The following is a 19,289-nucleotide window of genomic DNA, read 5'->3' on the forward strand; positions in this document are numbered from 1 at the left end:
CCTAATAAAAAAAAGTGAAAATTGTCAGAATTAAAGGCAATAGTGGAAAATCTACAATCCTGTGAAGATAGGTTTAGAACTTGCCTCAATTACCAGTAGATCAGAAAAGCATGGCAGTAAAAATATAGAAAACTTGAGAATCGTGATGGAAAAGCTTGATGGAAAAAGTCACACAGAACTGCTCCTCCAAAACCTGGCAAAATATTAAATACTTTTCTTCTAAGACAAGCCAAAGGCAAGGGTGACCTCTTTTGTCACTTTGATGTTATGCGGAAGGTCCTAGCTGGGCCAACAAACAATGAAAACAAAAATGTAAAAATAAAAAAGGAAGCAACAAAACTGTCATTATTTGTATACAATGTGATGATGTCTTCAAAACATCCGTAACTATGGAAATTAATAAGTAATTTTATAGGATTGCTGGATAAAGTCAGTATTTTAAAAATTAATTTTTAAAGGGCCAGCCAGATAGTTCAACAGATTAAAGCGCCTGCTTAGGCAGATGCAGCAGCGGCTGGGGTTGGATCTCCGCCATGCTGTGCTGGCCCCACCCCCTGGGCACGCTGAGATGGTGAATAAGACTGGGCATGGTTGCACGCTGCCTGTAATCCCAGCGGTAGGGAAGCTGAAAACAGAAGGATCACTCGGAGTCTGATCTGTGTAATGAGATCCTGTACTAAATATATAAAAAATTAAAATTTAAAAATTAATTAATTTTTAGTTTTACATTCTAGCACCTAACAAATGCAAAATAAAATTTAAAATCATACTGCTTACAATAATATTAAAAAATTACATAATAAATTCAACAAAATATGTTGAATTTAAGACCTCTACAATGATCATTATAAAACATTATTGAAGGCAATTAAACTTAAATGAATGGAGGTGGATATTATATGCATAAATTGAAATACTGAGTATCATAATGTCATCCAATCCCTCCCAGATTCATCTATAGATGAAGTCACAGATGAATTTCTAGTAGATGTTCATTTTGTGTTGTTTTAGTGGAAACGAAGCCTGGTTCTAAAATTAATGGAAAATGCAAAAGATCTAGAATAGATGAGACAATCTTAAATAACAGGATAATATAATTACTTATTTTAAAGTTATAAAGATTCAGACAGTATGGAATTGACAAAGGCCAGACAAATACAGTCGATGGCTGGAATAGGCAAAAAGAAGTCACAAACAGATTCATGCAAGAAATATCTGTTTGCAATGAAGGTCATAATGAAGAACACTGGGGGAAGTCTGAGCTCAATAAATGCCTTGGCAGGCATACAGCTGTAATCCCAGCACTTGGGAGACTGAGCCAAGAGGATCACCATGAGTGATCCAACCTGGCCTACATATTGAGTTCCAGGACAGTCTAGTGTGAACTACTTAGTGAGACCCTATCTTAAAAACCAAACAAATACAAGCAAACAAACCAATGATGCTCATTGATATATATTTTTAAAATCAAGATTTTTGTCACCCTTTCTTTGAGGTCAATTCTGGTGATACTTATTGAGCAACATCGAGTAGAAGTCCCAAAGGATTTTTTAAACTTAGGCACAGTTGCCACACCATAGTGGCCTCCCCTTCCCTGCCCGCCCAGCAAAGATTCAGAAAGTGATGGCTAGCCTCAGGCTCTACGAGACATGCCTCTAGAGCCAGAACTCATGAAGGTCAGGCAGTTTCACTAGCAAGTGCCCCAGTCCAAGGTCAGGAGGCCCCAGAAGCTTAGGATGACTGCCAGAGAAAACCTAGACCTTCTAAAGGTTCCTGGGAGGACAGGGGTGAGGCACGAATGTTCCTCTCAATCTCCTTAGCAGAGTTCTCCTGGACTGTATGTGGTCCTGATGGTCCGCTACTGAAACTTTCATTGTAAGCTGGATGTGGAGGTGCACACTTGTAATCCCAACACTCAGGAGTCTGAGGCCGGAGGATCTTGAGTTCAAGGCCATCCTGAACTACAAGGTGAGATTTCATCTCAACAAAAATAAATACAGCCTCCATTGGTCACTAGTCATTTCTCTTTGTCTTGCCTTCCTCTACCTCTTTGGCCTTGTTTCCATCCATAGTTACAGCAAAATAACTTACATTTGTATAGGCTTATCTTATACCTAAAGAAATGCCAACTTCAATGTAGTGTTTTTACACTGTGTGATAAAAGCTATGATTTCTAATTCCTTTTTCCTTTTGCTTTTCTTTCTTTTTCTTTTCTGTATTTAGTACAGGGTCTACAGGGTCTCACTACATAGATCAGACTGGTGGTAATTTTCCTGTTTTCAGCCTCCCAAGTGCTGGGATTACAGGCATGTGCCACCACACCCAGTCTCAATGTCTGTCTCAGCGGGCTCCAGCGGTGGGGCCGGCCTGGCATGCCAGGGATCCAACCCCGGCCACTGTGCTCTGCCTAAGCAGGTGCTTTAGTCAGCTGAGCTATCAGGCCAGCACTTTGCTTTTCTTTTATAGTACTGGGATTTCAACTCACCACCTTTGCCTTGAACTGCATCTTCAACTTTGTTTTCTTTCTTTGGAGACAGGATCTCCCTAAGTTACTGGACTTCCCAGCCGCACTCAACATGCAAACCTGCTGCCTCTCACCCTCTCAGAGTACTGGGATTACAGGCATGTGTCACCATGGCCAAGATTTCTAATTCTTGTAAAAATCCTGCAAGGCAAGTGTTCATTATTCCTGTTTCACCAAAGAAGGGACTTGCCCAAGTTCACATACTGTAGTAATGCCAGGCCTCAAATTCAAGCCTTTCTGCCTGCTCAAGACCTTCCCACTGTAGTATACCGGCTTGTTGGGTACCAGGCTTGCAAGGGTTTGATTGCTGACCACAGGACTCTCAGGCTATGTTGGAAAAGCTCATATTCACAGTGTCTGGAAGGCAAGCTAAGGCTACAGCTGAATGGTGCTGAATCTCATTCAGGCAATAAACTACCAACCTTAAATATAAGATAGTTCTCTCTATTAGCAAGATTTACCACCTCAAATGTCTTTGTTTTAACTCCTCAAGGCCTGCTCATTTTCACTGGCTTGTGCCTCAGATGTACTCTTCACTTTCTGCACCATTCTGAATTGTAAAGAACCCAATAAATACAGAGAGTCCAGAGAAGTCTTTGTCTTAGCTCCCAGAGAGGTCTGACCTTCCTGGATCTCCACAAACCATAGTATGTCTTGTCTTTACTTAATCCTTTTTCCAAGCACTCATCGCTAAGATGAGGAGCCTGATCAGCTCCCAATACCAGCTCCTGTGTCACTGACAGGCCACTACCAAGACACCGGTCTCAGAACCACAGGGATTTACCTAGTTTCCAAGGGAAGGTGGTGAATCACTGGAGGTCAAGGCACTGGGGTGCTCAGTAACACAGAGTGCTGTTTGATCGCTTTCTTCTTATAACCAGTCTCTTTGGATTCATTCTACACTTGTGGTCACCAGTTGATTTACAAGTACCTAGTTAAGAGTTTACCAACATCCACTTGAAAAAAGGTCCTTGAAATGTTTTCGCACGTGGTAATGAAATTGCTGTTCCCAGGTTCTCCCCTCCTACCTCATAGTAGCTCCTATTTAGTCTCCTCAGCTGTCTCCTGACCTCTGCTGTGGCCATGACCCAGGACCCAGCTCTAGCTCCTCCACGCATGTGCATCTGGACTCACTCTAAGGGACCTCATTCAGCTCCATGTTACACCTACCATCCTTATGGTGGTGACTGTCCTGAGCCCCATATACCCACTTGCTGTATGCGCTATTACTATGCTTAACTTTCTTTACAGTGTATATTTTTGCCAAAATATTATCAATGCATTTCATTATCTCTTTTCCTGTCTCCCCAGGATAATGCCATGAAACCAAATGGTCTGCTTCATCCAGAGACCTAGAGCAGTGCTTGAAGCAAATCAGTGTTGCAAATATTTGTTAAATAAATAAAGCATATATTGAGATCCTATCTGTATAAAGTACTATGCTAAATATCAAAACATGTAGGAAAACAGAATTAATCCAACTTCTGAGTATGACCAGTGTTTACGGGAGTCTCACCCTGCCCTGAAGACAAGACAGCAGGCTTGGTGAGGGGCTCCTCCCAGGAGCATAACAGAGCATTATGTGTTTTCGGGCCCAGAACACATTTTAAAAAAAAAATTATAAGCATCTTCTCTCATCCTTTTTCCAGCTTCTAGAGATTTTATTTTATCTCACAAGATAATTTTGTGGACAGAAAATGCACTGCTTGACTTCCTTCATACTTTTTCTTTTCCTTCTCTCTTTTTCCTTTCTTTCTTGCTTTTTTATCCTTCTGCTGAATGTTCATTAGATGAGGTAAGTTTAAATTCTCAAATACCACAGCTATGTAACCCCTGTGGAATTGAGACCATATCATTTACAGAGAAGGGGATTCCTGTGGGGAAGTTGGAGCTTGGATATCAGAGTATAAGAAACTGTATTAGGAAGGGGATCTTTTCTCCTACCTTCCTTGGCCTACAGTTTTGGGTTTTGTTATTTTGTTTTGCTTTGTTTCCCTTTCATTCTAGCTGGTAGATAAACTCTGTAGTAATACAGGGCTCTATATTATCAAGTCTAAGTTCCTATTTTTATATCAGCATGTGAAAAACTCTTTTTACTGGTGAAAGTTTGGTTGTTACTTTAAAGTCTGGCAGAAATTGAAAGACTTCAAAGTCATTTAATTGATCATAATTAAGGCCATATATGGCAAAGTACATAAGCAACACATACAGATTCCAAAACAACTTTTGAAATCAAGTGAAACAATGCACCGAAGAGGCCTGAAGCTAAGGAGCTGTAAGGTCTGCAGTCCCTGACAATTCTCGGGGGCGGGCGTACCACAGCAAGTGGATCTACAGGAAGGTGCACCGAGCTGAAATGCTAAGGGCCTCAATCAAGACGCTTGTCCATAGAAATGTGTTCATTTAAAATATCCTTTGTGCTCTTATGTGTCAGGCATGTGGAGGGACCAGGACACAATGATGTCACATTCTGGCCTTAAAGATCTCACAGTCTACTGGAGGATACACGCTCATCAATAAACATTTGCAAAATAATAAAGATGTATGATGGCCGGCGCATGCGTACAGAATCTAGAATCAGTGCAAAGGTACCGGACTGAAAGGGAGAACGAACCGTGGGAAGTGTCAGGTCCTCTGAACCTCAGGGAGAAACAGGAGTTGGTCAAACACAGAGGAGCTAAGACCCTTCCAAGCAGAGAAAACAGCATACAAAGTGAACACAGCCAAGAGAGAACACTGAGGAGAGAAACTAGTTTGATATTGCTAGGATGTAAAAAAAAATGTAATTATAATGTTTATCTTTATTTATGGTGACTTATATAAATCAGAAGTTTTAAGTTTTGATCTAATAAAATATATCAAGTTTCTTTCACCAGTTTTGTCTTACTCTAGTGCAATATCTCTATCCAAATTGATAAAAATAACCTTTTATATTTTTAGTACTCTTTTTTTGTTAATTTAATTTTATTTTTTAATTAATTTTTTTGAGAAAGAAATAGCAACGAGATGGTTTCAAAACAGGTTAGTAGGACAGTTACAATAATTAATACCTTGAATATTGTTGTCTTTGTAGTATTATTCATAATACAAGATGCAGACGTGATATCTTATCTAAACACCATTAGCACAAATTTTTCTTCTCCATAAACTAAGAGAAAGTAGCTGTATATCTATCCTAACTATTTTGTGTATACAGATATCTGTATATTTTTCACTACAAAATCGTCCTTCATTTATATCCACCTTTTTTGTTTAGTTTTGTCAGAGATGGGTATTCCATTGCCATTCAAATACTGTAGGTGTGTGAATTCAGCAAAATAATCCAATATAGTCCAGTAGACCATAACAGTAGTGGGTTATCTGCAGTACTTGTATTATGGTTTTAAATTTAATTTTGTGAGTAATATTAGAAAGACATTTCCTTCACTGAGTGAAGTGATATTTAAGAGAGGAGGGGAGAGGGCAAGGGGATATAAATGAATTAAGTTGTGTTATGTACCTGCACCAACTCCCGATGGTGAAAATTATCATTATGTACTGCAAATATGTATTAATAATTTTTTTTTAATTAAAAGAAGTAGAAAGTAGCCAAATTGTACAGAGCCATAGAAGATAAAGTAAAGATTTTTAAAATTTTGTTCTGGATGTGCCTACAATTAATTTAAGAATTTGTTTATCATTTTAAGCTTCTTTTTTATTCACATATCGTAAAGTTAAGTTGCTTTGGCATACAGATCTATGCATTTTGTGCTCTTGATCTCTTGGTGAGGAAAGCTTCCAGAGTCAAGGCCAACTCCATGCACCACCACAGGGGAGGGAAGACTTCACGCAGGAGACAGGCTTCCCCAACTGCCCCTGTCATCTGTACTAGGGTGACAACTCTGCTTGGCAAGATCATAACAGGGACTTCCCCAGGGTTTGGCCCTTACCCTTTTTCCTTATGGAGCCATAGAACTGTAAGTGATCACACTGTAGAAAAGATACAGGAAAAATTCATCTTTGAATTCAGACTTGATAGATAGATAGACAGATAAACAGGCAGACAGACAGACAGACAGACAGCTGGAGCACCCAAAACAGATGCAGGAGTTGCACAACCCAATTATTCAAAAAAAGAAAGAAGGAAAGAAAGAAAGAAAGAGTACTATAGAAACTAAACGGACTTTAGATAAATTTAAGTAATAAATGCGATTATGTAAAATGCCTAAAATACAGGTCAGATAGACAACTAATAACTCACTGCATAAATGTGTAGACTCCTGAAAAAACAGTGAATATATTTACTAAGCACTAATGGTTGATGAGTAATCTCAAGAACAGCAGCTTCGAGCTGCGTTTGACGGTTCCAGCACTGAAAAGGCCAGTCTCTCGGGAGAAGGGGGTCACACCCCTTGGTTTAGTCTTAGAATTCTCCCTTCTACATAGATACTGTATATATAATAAACAGTACTGAGTTCCATGCCTGTTTTCTCCAGCAGGTATGACTAACAGAGACAGTGTTTCTGAGTTTATTATGACTTTACTTGTGGTTTTGTTTCTGCTTTGTACAGTGACTCGTACCTTGTGCTTGTCAGGTGGACGTTGTGTCTCTGAGCTACACCCATGGAACTTTGCTTCTCTTCTTGCACTGTTCTTTCTTAACTCGGGCCATGAATGCCTTTGGCTCACTGCAATCTGAAGGGCCTGGCTGCTGGATCCTAAGGTGGGACTTTGGGCAGAATTCCAGGAGGAAGTGAATGTGGGTTCCCATATGACTGGCACCAAGTCCTTGGGACCTGAGGTGCCACAGAGCACTTCCTCTGCCTCTTGCTCCACAGGTATTGGAGGCAGGAGGAGAGCCTGGCCCGGCAGGCTGGGGCAGCATGGTGTCGGTAGTCTGCACCCAGCTTGAAGCCAGGAAGCCCGTGCGTGCTTTTGCCCAGGTCTCCTGGTGTGCCAGCCCCTCTGCCTGGATCCCCTGCCAGCTGGAACTGCACCTCCAACCTCGCAGCACGTCCTCTGGCTTCTTTCCTCAGCTCAGAATCTGAATTCTTCTCTCCACGAGCTACCTGGAGTGCTCAGGCATTTTGTACTAGAGAGCACATGGATGATATTCTGAGCTTTGTACACGCTGTTGGACCATTATTCTCTTCTCTACATCATCGCTTTGATTGGCTCTATTTTCTTTTCCACCATTCCCTGGTCCCCCTAAGATGTTGAAAAATGGAGGGAAGTAATTTTATTTCTGATTCAGAGCTCCTTTCCTTAGGTGTCACGTTTATCTTTACTCTCTAGACTTCTTCATTCAGGGGTCACACAGCCTCGCAGTAACGAGCCTGAAAGATGACTCTCCACAGCGCGTCTGCAGTGTTCTTACCACACCTGTCACAACACACCTGGAACAGACAAAGCTGCTCGGAAGCCAAGTTTGCCCCTAAGGATTGTGGGCATGTACAGCAAGAGGAGGATGTGAGTTTGCTCTGGGTTAAGCAGTTCTTGGTAAACTACTCTGCCTTTTCCTGAAGCTACTAGGGAAAAAAAAAAAAAAACCAGAGCAAATACCTCAAGACATCACTATAGGGAATGATTTTTGGATATGACCCTAAAAACACAATTACAGAAAAAATAGACTAATTAGAGAACAACAAACAAAAAAAAGTTTGCACAGAAAAGGAAATGATCTGCAAAATGGATAAACAGTTTACAGAAAGGAGAAAGTATTTGCAAATTATGTATCAGAGGGTTTACATCCAGAACACACAAGAAGTCAAAAAATTCAACAAGACCAAAACAAAATCTAACTTTAAAAAGGGTAAAAGATCTGGATGTCCTCAAAAGAAGAAATACAAATGACCAATCTGTTGAAAAAATGCTCGATACCAGCAGCGATAAGGAAAATGCAAACTGAAATTACAATAAGGTATCATTTCATCTCAGAATGGCTTTTATAGAAAAATCTATTGAGGATGTAGAGAAAAAAGAATTCTCAAGACTAGGTATGATAGCACATGCCTGTAATCCCAGTTCTTGGGAGGCTACAAACAGGCAGATCACTACGAGTCTGATCTAATAGTGAGACCCTGAACACTCTGAAGGCCCTTCCCGAAAAATACAAAAAAAAAAAAAAAGTCACTGCCATATGGCTGGCTTTCTGTGAAGAAAAACTAAAACTCTTAGGGGCCAGCGAGACAGCTCAGTCAAATAAGTACTTGCCTGGCAAGCGCAAGGGCCTGAGTTCAATCACCAATTCTGAAAAAAAAAAAAAAAAAATTCTCTTGCACTGTGGGTGACTGCATAAATTAGTACCTCCATTAGAGGTTCTTCAAAAGCTAAACACAGATCAAACTTGTGGTCCAGCTGGCTTACTTTTGAGTATATATCCAGGTATTAGTTAAATTGAAATGAGCTTTTAAAAAAAGATGATCTCATTAGTGTGGTCCTGATTCAGTATTCCTGAAACCACACACACACACACACACACACACACACACTCGTGGGAAGATGAAGATGGGGACTGGGATGACTCACCTCTAAGCCAAGGAGCTCCAAAATGATTGGCACACCCCCAGAAGCTGTGGAAGAGGCATGGAACAGTTTGTTTTACGTAGACCTTGACATTTCTGCCCTAAAACTATAAAGTCCTAAAACACAGAATTCACTGCAGTTGACCCATTTAAATTCTTTTCATTACTTTTGAGGCAATAGGATCCAAACCTCTAGATTTGCTGAGGCTCAAGCCTGACCTCATGATTTCCTCCTGATGGGATCCAGAAAAATGAACAGGGAATTGTGTGGCGCAGCTCTCTGTGATAGCCCTCGCCTTCACGTCTTGGCTGTGCCTCTCATCTGCGGGGCAAGTGAGACTACTTCCTGCTTCCCACACCTGTGTTTTGTTTTTTTTTTTTCAAAACTTGGCTCCATCTTCACCTTCATTTAGGAAACCTTCCAAATGTCCACAGTCAGGACAAGTATTCCTCTTTTCTGTCCTCAAACATGTAGGCATTGGCCTAACACTGTACAGTACTTACCACATTAAATCATAAACATTAGGGCCAGCAAGATAGCTCAGTGGACTAAGCACCTGCTTTGGCAAATGTAAGTACTAGGGTTCGATCCCAGATCCTACATTCTGTGCTGGCCCTGCCCCTGGGACGCGCTGAGCTGGCTACTAAGTCCAGGCATGGTGGGGCACGCCTATAATCCCAGTGCCAGGGAGGCTGAAAACAGGAAGATCACTATGAGTCTGAGCTGCATAGAGAGACCCTGTACCAAATACATAAATGAAAAAAAAATCATAAGCATTGATGAGGATGCCCACCTCCCCAGATGTTAGCATAGTGTATACAGGATTTATTCAATAAATATAGTAATTCAATAAATGACCTCTACAACAAAAGCTACAATACTCTGAAAAAGGAAATGGAAGAGGACATCAGGAAATAGAAATATATACCCTATTGCTGAATAGGCAGAACCAGTATCATCTTTAAAAAAAAAAAAAAAAGACAATACTTCCAATATTGGTATTCAGATTAAACATAATATCGGTTAAAATTCCAACAGTATTCTCCACAGAGCTGAAAGAAGTCTTAAAATTCATAGGAAAGGGGCTGGTGAGATGGCTCAGTGGTCTAAAGCACTTACTTAGAACAAGCTTAGCAAAGCACAGGGACCACGGTTCAATCCCCCAGCACCACATGCCAGCCAGCCCCACCCCCTGGTGGGCTGAGCTGGCCACACACACACACACACACACACACACACATAAATAAATAAAATTTTAAAAAAAATTCATAGGAAAACAGAACAGACCCAGATGCAGGGACTGGGTTCGATCCCCAGCATGCTGTGCCGGCCCCACCTCCTGGGCTAGCTGAGATGGGGACTGAGATTGGGCGTGGTGGTGCATGTCTGTAATCCCAGCACTCGGAAGACTGAAGACAGGAGGATCACTATGAGTCTGACCTATGCAGTGAGACTCTGTAGACCCTGTACTAAATACATTAAATAAATTAAATAAATAAGTAAATAAACAAACAAAAACCAAAATGGGTCAAAGAACTAAATGTGAAACCAGAAACACAACCTGGTGGAAGACAAAGTAGATAAAACTCTTGAAGTCATAAGCATAGGCAAGGACTTTCTGAACAGAATCACAGTTGTACCGGAAATACTGCAAGAATTAGCATATGGGATGGTACTAGGTTAAAAGGCTCCTCCACAGCAAAAGAAACAACCAACAGAGTAAAAAGACACCTTGCTCAGTTACTTTTCACTTGTTGCTGGGACAAATACCTGACACTCAAAATTAAGGGTAGAAAGGTGTATTTAGCTCACAGCTTGTGGAAGTTTCAGTCTATACTTGGGTGGCTCCCAGGCAGAGTGGCACATGGCAGAGGGCTGCAGTTCATGGCCGCAGAAAACAAGGAAGAGCAAAGGGGAGGGCAGCAGTTGCAGTTTCTAGCCAGCCTCTCTCCCCTCCTCTTATATTATAAACAAGCTACCCCAGGGTGGGGGTGTAGAACTCACACAGTGTGAGGGAGTTTGTAATCTAAGTTTGTACTAAGAGTTTGTAAACTATCCATTCAATAGTCACTCTCTGCTGGCTCTTGCTGAGTCCCTTAATTAAAGGTCTGAACTTCTCAAGTTGACACACTGTATCAACCAGTAAAAGGAGCCACAGAATGAGAAAAAGTAGTTGCCTGAGATTCCTTCGAAGAGAACTCATATCTAGAATATTTAAAGAACTCAAAAACTTATACCCCAAAAATAACAGATCTGATAAAAAAAAAAAAAAGTGGGCAAGTGAAGTGAATAACACACTTCACATGAAAAGAAGCACAAATGGCCAGTAAACATGAAGAGATGTTGCATATTGCCCACAATGAAATAGATAAAATTAGAGTGCTGGGGTTCTATCTTACTCCAGAAAGAATGGCCACCATCCAGAAATCAAATAGCAAATGCTGGAGAGGCTGTGTGTACGCGGGGGACAGGAACCCCTCTACACTGAGTGAGAATGTAAAGTGGGGCAAGTAGCGGAGTACAAATAGTGATGTGATAGTGGAGATTCCTCAAGAAACTAAAGCTGGAAGTTCCCTCTGACCCAACTATTCCCTTCTAGGCATTTACCAGTAAGCGTTAAAGACATTTACAGCCAGGCAAGGTGGCACAGGCCTGTTATCCCAGCACTCGGGCTGCTGAGGCAGGAGGATCCTTGGGATCTTGAGACCAGCCTGGGCTACAAAGTGAGATCAAGGCCAGCCTGAACTGCATAACCAGACCCTGTGTCAAAAAGACAAAAACTATGAAACAAAACAAGATATATTACAAAGATACAAGCATATTTACAGCAGCACAGTTCATTGTAGCTGAATTTTGGAAGCAGCCCAGGTCTCCATCAACACAGGAGCAGATAAAGATGTGACATGTATACACCTGCACCATGGAGGATTACTGTCCCATAAAGGAAGATAAACTTGAGTCATTTGTAGAAAAACAGATGTACTTTGAAGTAATAATGATAATTGAAAAGAATCAGACACACAAGCTTAAATATCACATTGTTTCACTTACATGAAATAGCCAGAGTAAAAATAAAGAGCAAAATAAAAGCATGATAGTAGGAAGCAATAAGGCAGATCATGCTCAAAGGGGCAGGAAATTGGAAGATGGAGGAAGTGGGGAGGGAAGGAAAGGATAAGGACGAAAAGAAAACTGGGACACAGTATGTACGTGAACCAACCCCACACAAGGAAAGTAAACATCATGTACTGCAAAAGTGTACAAAAAAAATGGAAAGAGATCAAGGGATGGAGGAAAGGGAATTTTAAAAAATCAAAATGTGTTCTGTGAATGTATCAAGCTCACACCGGTAATGTAAACATTATGTTTACAAACACACATGCACTAATAAACTAGAATAAGAAAAAAATGTGCTTGGAATTAGACATCCATTCAATAGTCACTCCCAGAAATGTCTGCACAGTAGAGAAATACCCAAATACCAGTCCCCGGCATAATGCTGAGCAAATGGGCTCTCAGCAGAGGATCTAAACAAAGAAGCACATCTCCCAAAAGAAGGAGCCCCAAACATGGCAGAGGATAAAGCAACGTGAAGGGATGGATGGCTTCCGTGTGACCTATTGCATTAGGAAAGTAGGCCTGGCAAGCAGGACAAAGAATTCTTCCTGAAGAGCAAGCTCGGCTAAAAAAGACAAAAAGTACAAAAAAAAAAAAAAAAAAAAAAAGAGTCCAATCCACAGATCCCACAACAGGAACAGAAAGGCAGATATGTTCTCTTGCCTGTGAGCTTCAGATGTTTTAGATCACTTACATATGTGTCTCAGAAAAAGTCATTTTAAACATATAGGAAGCATACAAGATGGAGATTTTCTGGAATTTAAGCATACAAGTACACTCGCACGTTAGGAAGAGGGCACACACTGTCCACACTTTGCCTTGATCTTTTTCTTCAACCACCACCAGCTGGGCCACTCTGTTGTGGATTCCCTTGGGAGGGTCCCCATTACCTGCCTTGCATGTAACAGCTCAAACTATTAATGGTAACTATTTCTTTTCTTTATTCTTCCCTGGCCCATCTTGCTATAGGTGAAATTAACTTCATCATTTTCCCTGATGTCTGACCCTCATCTCTCCCAGAAACACAGGATCTACTGCAGCCAACGGGAAGGCTGCAAGGTTTCTTCAGGGCAGAGTCCTGCTGACTTTCTCTTACTGTCGGAAATCTGGAAATCGGTACACTTGCCCAGACAACCCAAAGAAGCCTTCAGTGTCACCTCAGGCCATCTCTGCTCCTTCCCCCAGCGTCTGTCACATTTGCACTTGGGCTGCAATCTTTCACCTTTCACCAAGTCCTCCCTTCCAGGCAGTGTGCTCTACCCCACAATTTACATTTGTCAGGGAGCTCAGAGAGGACGAGTGACAGAAGGAGAGTGCCCTGAAACAGGTCTGTGACCTCTGACCTGGCAAGGAATTCTCTGCTGAACCTGACTCTTAGCTGGAATGTCCCCACTTTACCCTCCTATTGCTCCTGGTTGTTCTCAACAAAGAGGCCAGATCTAGGAGCTGGTCATATTTCACCTACTTAACGACTGTGTCCCAAAGTGGACCACAGGATCAAGGACTTACCGGCTCTCAGGGTCTAAAGGGACCTTTCACATCTTTAATGAAACCCTTAGTTGGGGCTTTTGGTTTCCTCCAAGAACCTGCAAAGTGGTCATCAAACTGTATTAATAAAGAATATAAGTGTAATAATCCTTTATTATCTCCTTTCAGGGGATACTCTAGTTACTGTGCTAAGATCGCTACTTGTGCTCTTTAACTGAAACCTCAATGTGACCCACCTTAGAGACAAGAAAACAAAGTTTAAAAAGATGAAAAAAGTTGTCTGAGGTTACAAAGATGGCAAATGAAGACTCAAATCAGCATCTTTCTGACAATAAATCTAATGCTCTGAATTAGTATTCCACCAGCCTGCTTAAAATGTAATACATGCAGTGATAAAGAATACATAGCACATGGGGCCAGCCAGATAGCTCAGCGGACTAATGCGCCTGCTTCAGCAGGTACAGGAACTGGGGGTTTGATCCCCAGCCTGCTGTGCCAGCCCCACCACCGGGGCACGCTGAGACCACTACTGAGACAGGATGGTGATCCCAGCCCTTGAGAGGCTGGAAACAGGAGGATCACTATGAGTCCAGTCTGTATTGTGAGACCCTGTAGACACTGTACTAAATACATTAAAAAAAAAAAAAAAAGAACATATAGCCCAAAATAGCACCACATCCATCTCCACACCTGAATCATTGGGCCCTTTATCATACTCATCAAAGATATGCCTACTGGTAATTTCCACTTCTCATCACTAGTTTGCCTCATTGTCTATATGATTCTTATATGTTTAGGCTAGTTCTTCTAGGGTGGAAATCTAGGAGTACAATTAGGGATCAAAACATATAGACCTTTATTCTATCAATGCATATTATAATTTGCTTTCAAAGTAGTCACATTGGGCTGGTGAGATGGCTCAGTGGTCTAAAGCACCTACTTAGAACATGCTTAGCAAAGCACAAAAACCACTGTTCAATCCCCCAGCACCACATGCCAGCCAGCCCCGCCCCCTGGTGGGCTAAGCTGGCCACACACATACACACACACACACACACAATAAATAAATAAATTTTTTTTAAAAAAGTAGTCACATCATTTAATGCCATCATTAAACATGCATGGATATTATGTGTTTAACATTATTAATGCTAAGTTTAAAGACCCATGGTTTATTTAAATATAGTTATAATAGTATAAAATTATACATCTTATAATAATGGTAACATTGGTTGGAACAAAATACTGATGTTTTTAGGTGAAAGATGCACATTTTTTATCAGTGATATAAAACCTATCCCCTCCTTCATATTTTAAAAGTTTACATTTCTTCTTCACATGCTTCTTCTCCTTCGTATGAGCATCTATTTGCAAAACAGCACCATATATCCTTCTGGTGGCTAAAGAGAAAGTAATGGAAGAGTGTAAAACACTAATCATCACTAGTTTGCCTCATTGTCTATATGATTCTTATATGTTTAGGCTAGTTCTTCTAGGGTGGAAATCTAGGAGTGCAATTAGGGATCAAAACATATAGACCTTTATTCTATCAATGCATTTTTGTGCTTTTGTATTTTGAACGCATTTTGTTCAGTGGCTCTTGACTGGTGACCACTGGAGATCGTGCCTTTATTAGTACTGTTCTAACTTGTAAAAGCAGGAAGTGGGAACTCGGCACCCGTGGGGCTGGCTGCCACCCCTCGCTGCATCCCAGGTCACTCACCCTTGCTCACACTGCACTAGTCTCACCCTCTCTAGGTCTTGGTGCCAGAAAAACAAAAAGTGACCCTTTGGGCATGCCAGCCTCTCCCCTACTGTTCTCTCAACCTGAGACAAACTTTCTCCTACTTCCCGCAGCCTCTCAGAGGCAAGGAGGTGAGCCTGCTTCTTGGAATCCACAACCACTTTCAGTGTGAAACGTCTGTGACCTCAGAGGGTCTGCCCGTGCTGCTCCTTTGATCCTCGGCTGCTAGCATCACAGTCAGTGCACTGGAGATGCTCAGGCACCACTGCAGTAAGCAGAGGCTCGCTCCTGGAGTAGTTGCTGGACTACTGTGTCCAGCCCTGGGTTAATAGCCCTGTTGGGGGTCCTGTTGTCCTGTTGGGAGGGTGCAATATTAGCTTCCTCCTGTTGTCACTCCTCTGGATGCTTTTAGATAACAGAGCTGTATCTCTTACTTTGTCCTCTTCTAATAGCGGCTGTCCTCCTATTTGTCATACTCCACCTTTAAAACATGCAAGCACACACTTCATAGAAACAAAAGCAATTTTAGCATACCCTGCTCCTTCTATACATGTACTGCATCTTCCTTTTATATCCAAATCCAAAAACTTGCCCACTTTCTACATCCAATTTCTCATCCAAAAGATAAGACTGGAAGAAGAAATCGAAAGAGAGAGGCTAGGGAGATAGCTTGGGGGTCTAAGTGCTTGCTTGGCAAACACAAGAACACAGGTTCAATCCCTGGTACTACATGCTGTGCTGGCCACCAAAACTTGGCATGGTGGCACATGCCTATAATCCCAGAGTTGGGGAGGCTGAGACAGGAAGATCACTATGCATCTGAGATGTGTAATGAGATCCTGTACCAAATAAATAAATAAATAAACAAACCAATATATGAGGAGAGAGAGAGAGAGAGAGAGAGAGAGAGAGAGAGAGAGAGAGAGAGATCCTGTCAAGTGGAAGTGGTGTTCTGGTTATCTAGACTACCTGACAGTAACAACTGCTTTATTATATTTCAGACTTTTGCAGGTCAGGAGTCTGGGCAAGACTCCCCCGAGTGATCCTTCTACTGACACTGAGGAAATCACTTGGAGGTATTCACCCAACAGGTGGCTTATTGGGAGGGTGCAAGTTAGCTGCACTTGCATGACTGATGCCTTGGTGGCAAGGGATGGAAATGCCCCCAAAGGCCATCTCCACCATGATGGCCTCCAAAATGTTCAGTTTCTTACATTGCAACCCAGGGCTCCAAGAGCAAGAGTTCCAGGGGATAAGATAGCAACTGCAAGAACTTCATGATCCAGTCTTGGAGTCACACAGCATCGTCAGCTCTGCCTTACCCAACCAGCCAAAGTGTCCTCGAGCCTGCCAGGTGGAAAAGAAAGGACACGAGCCTTCACTGCATCCACAGAGCAAATGGCTTGGTGTGCAATTCTGTTTCAAGCAACCTCAGAGAGAAGCACTTTGGAGGATTCAGTGGTCAGATCTGGGTGAGGGCTGGGGATTAGCCATCTGAATCAGACACTCACTGGAGTTACCAAGGACAGATGCCCCTGCTCACTTTTTAAGTCATATGTGAAACCTCTTCAATCTCTGCTTCACTATCAGCCCCATACTCTCATAACTCCACAAAGCTTCATTCCTTAGGATCTCCAAGAGCATTAGAACCTAATCTAGGAGCCTGTGTCTGTCTCTTTGCTGTGTCCTCCTGACATTTATTCCAAGCTTGACACTGGCTAGGACCCAACTCTTCTTTCATTATAGCCTCAAATACCAAGTTCTAGGACTGTACACGCTGTTGTTTTCCTAACCCTACCTTGGAGCAGGTGTTGTTTCCAGACCACAAGTCTGCACTCTGCTACATTGGCCTTCCCCTTCCCAGTGTGCTGTACTCACTCCAATGGGAAGCAAGCAATTTCTGTATCACTGACACCCAGAACCTCCCAGCCCCGACTTCTGACTCTTGGTGAGAGAGCTACATGCATTTTCCTATGGTAGCTCTTTATCAACACCATTCTCTCCCAGTAATTCCACAACTTCAAAAGTCCCTGCCATCGTTTGGTCCATCAAATCACCTCCCCTTATGGACCGCCTCACAACACTCAATTGGCGACACGGCTGAGCCTGCTGCTCACGTTCTTAAGCTTGGAGGCATCTTGGAAACCTCTTTGACTCCATTTCTGATCCTTCCTGAAGCTCCCCTGTCAGGCTCAATGGGATGTTTATCAGAGAGCGCTTCTGTATTTCACAGGAATAAATGGATAACATGAAACCATACTCATTTCAGGTCTGCTCTTTGCCTTCTCCAGCCTGGTCTCTCACCTACTTCTCACCCTTCCTCTGCTTCTTTTCCATGGACTGATTTCCCAGTCTGTCAGGGCCAATAGAGTACACAGCTATGAATGCACCCTGCCTGCCTTCGCACATCCTTTAGTTGCTGTTCATCTCAATAGGTGTTTGTAGAAAACAAACCCTAGCCTCTCTTCTTCCTTCTTTCTGCTCAGTCAAAGCCCACCCTTGGGTCAGCATTGCCTGGAGAATGCCTTACATCTGTGTTCTTGACCAGCATACACATCTTCATGTCCCATGTCTTCATTTGTCCTTCTACGGGAGCTGAACCTCATTGCACTCACTCTTTGGGGCGCTTAGATAGATGCTGAGTATGAGCAGGTGCCGGATGCCTGAATGTGGATCCTGGGAGTACCTAAAGGACCCTTGGCTCACCTAAGAGGTCCTGAAAGATGGGGCGTGATCTTTTCTTCCTCTCTTGCTTTCTCCTATTTCCTATGATTCCCCACTCTTTCTCTTTTGAAATGATGCATTAGATTTTCAAAAACGTAAATAAATGTTCAAAATAAAGAAGGTAGACAATAGGAAGTAGGGAGATTGCTTGCAAGTGAATGGGGGAACAAGGAATGAGGGGAGCGGGAAGGAAGAGGGGTGGAAACAAAAACTTGAGGAAAAATTATGAAAATAGAGCTTTGCAAATGAGAAGGGGACCAAGAATTCAGGAGAGTGGGGAGAGGTAGGGAATTGAGACAGAGACAGAGACAGAGAGAAGTGAAGTGGGATGTGTTCTGCATGCATTCCAATTCCCCACATTAATGACAATCATTAGGTACTGCCAACACGTAGTAATTAAAAAAAAAAAAAAGACAGAAGCAGGAAAATGCTCTTCTGCAGCCCCAGTGATTTATCTCTGTAGGTAGCAGGACTAGAGCAGCAGGCTATCAGACCCCGGACAGCCCTAGAATCCTATTTTACACAGATAGAAACAAGATGGAGCGGAGAAGACTTTCTGTGAACTACAAAGTTGGCGAGGCGAGAGTCGCTGCCTGTGTCCCTTCCACTGCGCCCCCTACAAACTGCAGCTGAAAGGAGCAGAGGCTCTCATTGTTTGAGGCCGGCAGCAGTTTGTCTACCCTCTGCTTTCTAGTTTATCACTTTTGACATCTTCTGCAAACACAGATGCACAAAACACTTATTTCCCTAGGAAGTGCGAAATATTCTTGAGTTTTGAGTCTGACTTTGACGGTCAGAAATGGGGACTGAAGAAGCGAAAAGAAGGAGAACGTCAAGTTAAAATGGGAGGAAAGGGGACCTAAGGAGCCTGCTCCTGGGCCCTTCGGGAGTTCAGGCCCGCAGGTGTCTGAGGTCGCGCCTGTTAAGAGCTCCCCGCCTCCGCTGCACAGCCAGGGTGACGAAGCCAGGGCTCGAGGGATGTCCTGCGCCCTTATGGTGACGCGCGGACCTTGGCGCAGACAGCGGGGTGCCGATCCAGGACACCAGAGAGAGGCGCGGCCGGCAGGATGGGGCTGGGAGGCGTCCCGAGCACGGTCCGGCCGGTTCCCACGCCCAGGTCCTGGGAGACCTCAGCGGCTCAGCCCGGGCGGCCGGGTATAAAGGTCGCGCTGAAGGCAGGGGCGCAGC

The sequence above is a fragment of the Octodon degus genome, unplaced genomic scaffold, assembly GCF_000260255.1.
Source record: "Octodon degus isolate 3935 unplaced genomic scaffold, OctDeg1.0 scaffold00180, whole genome shotgun sequence".
Classification (NCBI taxonomy): domain Eukaryota; kingdom Metazoa; phylum Chordata; class Mammalia; order Rodentia; family Octodontidae; genus Octodon; species Octodon degus.